The following is an 8,640-nucleotide window of genomic DNA, read 5'->3' as shown; positions in this document are numbered from 1 at the left end:
TGAAGTGAAGCAGCTACATTTTTTTAAGTTGCTTTTAGAAGTTAACCCCTACAATTCAGCTCTTTTCCACTGTCATCTCTAAAAGAGCATCATATTCTTTCTGTCTTAGGTGCAATCATTACATCCACTTCCAAGGATTTTTCCTGCTTAGGAGCTGCTTTTCAGTTTCTGCTCATTGGAATGGTCATCCTGTAAGCACAGAAACTACCTTTGTGATTCTTTCTCCACCCTCTCAGACTTGACTTGCCCATCTTTGTGATCTCTCAGCCCTCTGCCAGTTTTATGACCTTTGGTCCCTGGAAAACCAGTTCTAATTTTTATAGTTCTTTGTGTGCTTCTGCCTCACAGCAATTTCATTTTGTCCCTTTCCAGCAGTACTATCCCACCATTCCCTCCCTATACTCTCTCTTCCCTTCTTTAAGGTTTGTCTATGAGGTCTTGATAGGAGAGATGCTAGCAAGGACCCTAAGATTGCAGTTATTGTAGAGAGTAGCTGGCAGCAGCATGAAAAATTTAATTTGTAGTGAGATGAGTGTTACTTGGAGGACTGGGAAAAGGGCATTTTCCCCCTCTGTCTTGGCTGAGCCCCTTAGGGATGAGAAAGAGAGCAAGTACCTTTATGTTTAAGGGGAGTTAAGAGCATCATGAGTGTTGCCAGAAAACTCAGACTGTGGAGGAAGAGCAGCCCAGAGATGGTGATGATGGTCCCTGTGGAACTTTTGAAACAAGGAAATAAAGATTAGCACTCTTCATCAGGCAGGAAAGCTCAAGTCTTTCCTCAGTAAAAGCTGGAGCAGTACGTAAGCAGACCATACATTACCAGAGGGAGATGGCAGACCAACCAGAAGCTGCAGCACACCAACCAACACATGCAGTTGGAGAGAAAGGTAAGTCCAGAGTTGAAAGAATCAACTTTCAGGCACAAACATCAGTGTACTGCAGGACTTGTAACAGCCCATGTGGTCTGAGGGATTGTGAGGGAATGCTCCAGAGGTACCTGCAATTTTCTTACTTGTTTTATTTGTAGCAGTCTATCTTCTATGGTTCAGGTTTTGCTGTTGTCAGTGCTATTACCTCCTGTTAGAGAGATTTTTAATTTGACTGTAAATGCTATGCAATCCTAAAGCCAAGCACAGTGAACACAGCATGAGTTGTTCTGCATTTTCTGTTTGCAAGTGAAAAACAGGCAATTAATTCATAATCCTGGTAAGCTACTGAAATCAGATCATTTTTGTAATCTTAACTTACTGTCATGCTAAGCAGAGGAGGGTTTTTTGTAGCTGAAGTCTGTCATGCATTTGGTCTGTACTTCACAAAGGCTTTTACTGCCCTTTTTTATCTGTCAGAAAGCTGATAGGTGGACAAAGCCAATTGTAAAGAATTGATGTAGAAGAACTTACATAGTTTCAAACAGAACTGTAAATTGATTGCTGTGTAATTTATAAATTAATGGAGGAAGAAAAAATAACTAGCCTATGGAAATAATGGGAGAAGTGAAGTCCATAGAATGAAATGAAGCAGTGATAGTACCAAGGACACGCAGTGTTGTGATGCCATTCACAGGTGGGACAGGCAGTGAGATACTCGCTGCTGCCTGCACGTGCTGTTTCACTGCAGGAGTTGTGAAATACAGATTCTGATATGTTCCTAACCAGAACTGTAGCAAACTTCTGGCAAGCTTTTAATCAGGAGGATTGGCACTGAGGTAAGCAGTATTTTTCCAAGTTTCCTGAACATCTTGGACAAAGATTCAATCTCCTGAGGTTAAGCCTTTGCTTATCCTGTTTCCTCAGTATCTTGTGTCAATTATACTCTTGAGTGCCTCACTCTCTCGGATAAAACCAAGTGTTTTCTGCTTTGATTGGGTTACAGCAACTACCTAACTTACTGCAGGTTTTGCAGACCACTTGAGACATGTGCTTTTGTGTTGTTCTTGTTTGTAGTGATCCTCCCTCCATCTCAAGGCTAGGCAAAGCAATCTGGAATGTTCTGCTTCCCAAGGTGACGTGTCTGGAATTATGGGGGGTTTTTTTCCTAGTTTATCATTCCTGCACATGAATGCTCCCACCTGCTACTGCAGTGTTTGAGTGCCTGCTGCATAATATCACTGGCTATAACCAGGTCTCCTGTGGATATCATGGGAGCTTTTGGTTTATGCTCTTTCAAGCATTCTGCCTGAAGCTAAATTTTAGTATTACTGGTTAAGGTTTTATTATTTCCATGAGGCTTAACTGAGTGAAAAAGATACCAGTTTTGTGAACACTGTGGTAGGGTGATTTGTTTGTTGGACTGGTCTCTGAAAGGAAAGTTTTGCATATTTTTTTTTTTTCCTTTCTAAAAGCAGTTAAATCCTGTGTTATTTTGCAAGCAATGCCTTTAGCTGAGTGATCAGTTTGATGCTACATGGGGAAGCTTGGGGAGCTGAGCCAAGAAACTTTGGAAGGTATTTAGATATTTTCTGGACATTTTCTCATAGAAAATGAGAAAGTTATTACTTTCTATTATTACTAGAAATTACTAGAAGTTATTTTTCACATTGCAAATTATTTTTATTTTTCATACAAGTCTACTTTTGTGAAAGTATTGGGAAATTAGAGAAGGTACCTTACTGTGACAACAGTGAACACAACTGGGATATGTTGTCACATCCTGCTTGCATGTGTTTTGGATATAGTGCAGATATGCTTACCTTCCGAGGCATAAATCCAAAGGAAAACCTGATATCCTCCCTTATGCTGCTTCTTGCTGTAATGGCATTTCTACAACAAGGTTCTGCATCAGTGAAAACAAATGGGATTTGTATTATGGGATGGTAAGGTAGTATCTACATGCAGACAAGCAATTGCATTTGGGTTGTTAAAAGCATTCGTGCCTTGATTTATTGTCACTGAAATTTAATCCAGGGTGTTTTGGTTTTTTTCTTTGGACTTTCTGAGAGTTCTAGTGAAAATATTGCATCACCACTTCAGGAATGGAGCAGCAGTGTTATTTTGATCTGTCAAATGCAGAGGCCATGAACTTCCCCTGAGAAACTCAGTGAAATAGCCTTTCTACTCTCTTGAGGATTTGTAGTGTAAAGAATGCTTCCTAAAACTGAGGCCTCACAGTTTAAAACAGTAGCTCTCATAACTTGTTCTGCATGTGAGCCTGATTCATTTGCATATTCTTGCTGGATGCAGTGGAGAAAAGTTACCTCTGTGTGTGTGTGTGTGTATATTTATCAGGCCAAAACCCAACACTATAGTAAGAACTAGAAGTATCCTTGAAAAATCAGTGATTCTTCAAACTTACTTAAACACAGTCTTGTCAGACCTGAAATGTGCCTTTCTGTGAGCTTAAATGTGTTTAGGCTTTGTGAGCATTTCAAAACCTGTTCGGAAAAATAATTAAAAATAAAAAGTAGAAATTTAAGAGGAAAATATCTGAAATAATACTAGACATTTTCAACATATAAAATCCCCACAGCAATCATGCATCTATTTGACAGAAGCTTAAAAATAATGTTGGCTGTAATGCTTGGCAGAATTGTGTATGAGCGAGGGCACGTATGTGTGCGGGTTTGTGCCTTTTAAAGGCAAACAATGCAAACATGTCTTTGCAAATTACTGTCCCGTTTGCTCTTGATACCATCAGTGATCTCAGAACCGCTCTGGAGATGGTGTTTAATTGTGGCAGAATGAGGGCATGGATTTTTTTATGTTTTTTTTTATTTTTATAAGTCTCACTCATAAATATTGACTGTAGTGCAGCCATGGGGTGGGAGGGTTGGAAGATCTCAGGGCTCAGCTCTGTGTCTGTGGTTAGAAAGGATGATGTAGCATTAAGTGCTCTCATTAAGAATCCCAGTTAAGAGAGATCTGAATTATTTTTCAGACTTTATTTACGAATAAGATCTAGATAAGAATATGCAAACATTTTCCTTGTCCCTATTTGCTTTATTTGCCTCTAAGCCACAGTAGCAGGAAAACTTCCATGAGCTATTGTCAGAACCATGCAAGGAACAGGATGCCCACTTGTCCGGGCATCAGTCTTTTCCTTTGCCTTCCAGCACTTTGATGCCCAAGAAAGGCATCAAGCTATAAGTGTGTTGTTGACAGCAGGGGACATGCACAGCCATTCCTGCTTTTCTTTGCTCCTTTCTTACTTGTGGCTTTTGCCACCAAATTCTTCTTTCTAAGGATCCATAAGAGACAGATAATGGCCTCACAGTTTCCTATTTATCTTTCCTTCTCTTCCCTGGACTCTGAGAGGGGCCTTATAGGAAGGAATAACAGCTTTACCTGTAGTCACATGAAAGGGATCTTTGACACCCTGCTCCCTGCATCATGGGAACACCCTCTCAATAGTGCAAGTTTTGCAGCTGCTGGTTCTTTTGCATCTTCCTTGCCTTCAATCACCACCTCACACATTAGCCTTCCCTGCTGCAACTCATTAAGAGCTGTCTTGTTTTCAGGATGCTCTTTGAGAGGCTGTGTATCTTCTCAGAACCCTCCTTTCCTCTGCAGCATGGCTTTTCTGGAATCAGGGAAATTGGAAAATCTCTCCAGGTCCCAGTGCTCCAGCACAGTCCTTTAAGAGGAACTCACAGGTTTCACAGGCAGAGTTTGGACAGGAAGTTCCTGGCAGACTTGGTTACTCCCTGTTTACCCTTGAGTCAGGAAAGGCTCAAGAAGGAGGATGGGAGTGCAGAGACTTCTGATGCTTTCCCTTGGTTCCTCTCAAATGAAAGGGAGATTGGAATTGGGTTTTCTCATTGAAGTGTTAAGTGAAGGGCCTCTGTTCCTTAAGAAAGGAATACTCAAGTAATGGGGGTGGGGGGAGGGGGAAGGCAAATATTTTCTTATGCACTCAGAAAATCTTAGGAATGGAAAAATAAAGCTGTTTAGTCAGTGAGGTTCACTAGGCAGCAAGCTGAGATCTCAGTCATGGCTGAGATCGGCCAGGGATGGGGACACATCCCAAGCAGTGCCTATTGCAAGACCTGGGAATTACAGTAACCCCTGGTAGGATGTCAGCCTGCTCAATGATGGCATGGCAGAGCTCACATCCCAGATTCACAGAGAATGTGAATTCACAGATTCACAGAGAATCCATGTCCCTGTTGGACAGGAAATAAGTCACACAGATGCAGCTCAAGGGCTGGTGAAGGAAAGAGAAACGTTATTTCTTCTCTCAGGATTTATAGGTTTCTGACCACGGATAACCAAAATAACACCTTCCCAACCGCACTGGCCGTGAGAGATGTCCATCACAAGACGTGTATCAGAAAGAATGTACACATATCTATGTTTACAGTTACTGTCCTGGGAAAGTCTTCAGAAAACTATGTCAGCAAGCTCAAAAAGCTGAGTTTTCAGGGTGACAAATCCACATGCTTCTGTCTCCCAAACATGGGACTTGACTTCCTATTGGGAATGGTCCGTGGCCCATCTTAGTGTCCGAACTTGAACTGTGCCCACATAATGCTTGGGAGAGAGTTAGCTGGCCTCAGCCAAAACCATGCCAGAGGCTATTCTACTAGTTCAGCTGGGTGGGAGACTGGGGTGGGTCTGTGCTCAGACACTGTTAGTTTGACCAGTCTAGACATAGCTGAAGAGTACAGTTGCTACTCCAGGAAAACCACAGCCCAAGGATTGCAAAATAGGCAGAGGAATAAGGACGTCAGTTTCTAGTACATTCATTTTATATTCAAATGACTGTGAACTCCTGTGAGCAGCTGGAGGAGATATGAGGTAAGGCCTTGTAAAAAGCAAAGGGCTTTGCAGGTGACCTTAGAGCCATTGGTTTTAGATGTAGTTCTACATATGGAAGATGTCCCAGAAGTGACCTTGGAGAGCTGACAAAGAGAAGCTTGTTGCCCTGACAGAAAAATAAGCCACAGATGGAAGAAGCAGTAGATAACAGCAGTCTTGACAAGAAAACATAAAAGAGGACAAGACTGAATTAAGCCAGGCTTGAAAGTTTTAGTGTTCAAATAACTGATAAAGGAGAATAATTAAGCAGGAAAGGGTAAGGAGATGGGAACCGTAAAATAATCAAACTTGCTAGTGAGCAGTAACCACTAAAATTAACTATTTTATTCTGCCCCTGAAGAAGGATTGTAATCTTCTGCATTCATTTAGTCAGCCCCTATCTCCACCTTGATGTTATTTTTATTTACTACACTTTTCTGAGAATATAGCAGATGGTGAATATAGCAGATGTAACTTCTATATACAGTCAAAGAACATGCATATATCTGCAGCTGCACAGAACATGTATTAATGGCTCAAATACCTTTAGAGAAATATAACCGTAAAAGGGTTTAATTTGTAGGAAGAAATAGAAATCCAAGATTCATGCATGCCTGCAGTCCCACATGTGCTATATTCTAGCTACAGCTGACAGCACTGGTGGGACAGCCAGGCCATAGCTGTCTGCTTTGTAAAGAACCTGTAAATTTAACAGCAGATGGACTGATCCTGTGGCTGACTGGCAAGGGACTATGTAGCTGTTGTCTTCTGTAACCTCATTTTATGTGTCCTTGGTCATGGAGCACAGCCTTAGGATGGGCACACTGCCACCATTTCTGTCAGTCTGTCCACATCTCTACACAAAAAGGAAGAAATATGCAAAATCTGACCCTCTGGAATATTTCCCTGTCTCCCCCTTGATACTGGCATAGTACTGAGCTATATGAAAAGTGTTGGGAAAGAAATCCCAGTCCTTACTCTTAGCTGCATCTAGTGGGGCACTTTTAACACCATTGGGAAGATTTCATTTTAACTGACCTTCAGGCATGACTTATTTTTGTGCTCTGAGTATTTTTAAGATGAACCCAGAGGAACCAACTCCTAAATAACTCACTGATGAGAATGGAGGAGGACACATGGTGTTGCCGTTTCCAATAGCTTTGAAGGGTTTGGAAAGTCCCTGAGTCGTGTTTTCAGCTTGGGAGAGAGTTTTCTAAATGTAGAAAGCCTGAGCCAATCTTTGTTGCCAAAAGACTGAGTGAGAGAAAGAGATGGGTGTTTGGCATGTCAAACCTTCCCTGTCCAACCTTGTGCAGCTGATGGCACCCAGCAAGGGTCACTGTAACTCAGGCATTCAGTCTGGATCACTCTGCCTTCCAGGGCTATGGGGAGTTTGTGTGTGTTGTTTGTGGCCATGCACTGGGGGTGAGCACCTGTGTGGGAAGATAAAAACAGTCAGCTTCCCACTTTAAGCACGGTGATACTTGCAAATAAACTGAAGTGGAAAGAAACATGCTGTAGGCTGGGGAGACTACAGCAGGTTTCTTGGTGGCACCAAGAAACCCTCCATCTCAGCTGAGAAGTGTCAGCCCCAGCTGGAGTTGTGACCAAGCAGGTACTTCTCTGCTGTGGCTGTGTGTGCCACAGGTCACCTGCCCTGCTTCTCTGCTCATCCAGAACACTTAGGCTGAGGAAGCTGCTCTTCCCCTCTTCCCAGGTGGTGTCTCTGTGTGGTTGGCCATCCATGCCATACATAGAAAGGATGCAGAAGTTCTCAGGTGCTGAATGTCTTCAGGCAGCCTGCTCCAAATGGGATTATGCTTGGAGCAATTGCATAAGGGAAGGCTAGAAGACTGGATAGTTTGGATGGTCTCCAAATCTCACTGGTCTCAAGCTAGTAAGCAAAATAAATATATTCCAGAAAGCGCCCTCTTGGCTTTTTTTTCTTTCTGGGGAGTAGGGAAAGGATCTGAATCAGGGCTCTGTGCTGTATGGGCAGGGTATTTAAATGATGTTTCTCCTCTCAGTAGGACGGCAGGGGGTTTGCTTTCTTAGAGAAAAAGTAGCAGAAGAATAAAGAAAGACACAGACTGCTGGGTAAATTGGTAACTGGTAGTAACTACAACCTAATTATTGTGTCTACATATCTGATTAGCTTTTTTCATCTTTTTTTTCTGAGATTTTTTTGACTAATCACTGCTATTACTTGTAAACAATGATTTTATAAGGTGTGAAATTCCTATACTGCTGTGTTTATGATGATTCCTGACCTTATTCCCCAGGGGAAGGGTGTAGTTCAGCTTGGCATAAGCAGTCCTGTGCCAGATGTGGAGTGGTTCATAATAAGAAATGTTATTTACAGAGATGGGAGGAGAGGGGGGAATCAGAGGATCAAGATCCCAGATAGGCTGGAATGTGCAGGATCAGATATCTGCACTGGAGCACTTACTGCCTTAATTCATGTTTCACAGGATGCCGGACTCTTACGGATCATTTCTCTTTTCAGGGAGCATATGCCTACATATAGCTATTGCCATTCCAGTCGTGGCCCTTGTTTATGCCACTGACAGACCTCAGCACATTTGACTGTGTTATTTTTACACAACAACTAAATCAGTGGAGGACCATGGAATATGCAGTGTACACATTCTGAAATCAGCTTGAATGTTTACATCAATATGATTTAAAAAATAGTGAAGGGACTTGGAGTAGTGGTGAGTAGGTGCCACAGAGTTTAGGTGGTGAGGGTTCTGGTGTTAGTTAACCATTCACAAGCACAGAAGCATTTAGGCTGGAAAAAGACTCTTAAGATCATCCAATCCAACCATTAACCCAGCACTGCCAAGTCCACCACTAAATCACGGCCCTAATAAAAGCCCTGTCTGCACATCTGTTAAATATCTCCAGG

Source organism: Cyanistes caeruleus, chromosome 2 (assembly GCF_971803275.1).
Source record: "Cyanistes caeruleus chromosome 2, bCyaCae1.hap1.1, whole genome shotgun sequence".
Lineage (NCBI taxonomy): Eukaryota > Metazoa > Chordata > Aves > Passeriformes > Paridae > Cyanistes > Cyanistes caeruleus.
Note: the sequence above shows the minus strand (reverse complement) of the source record.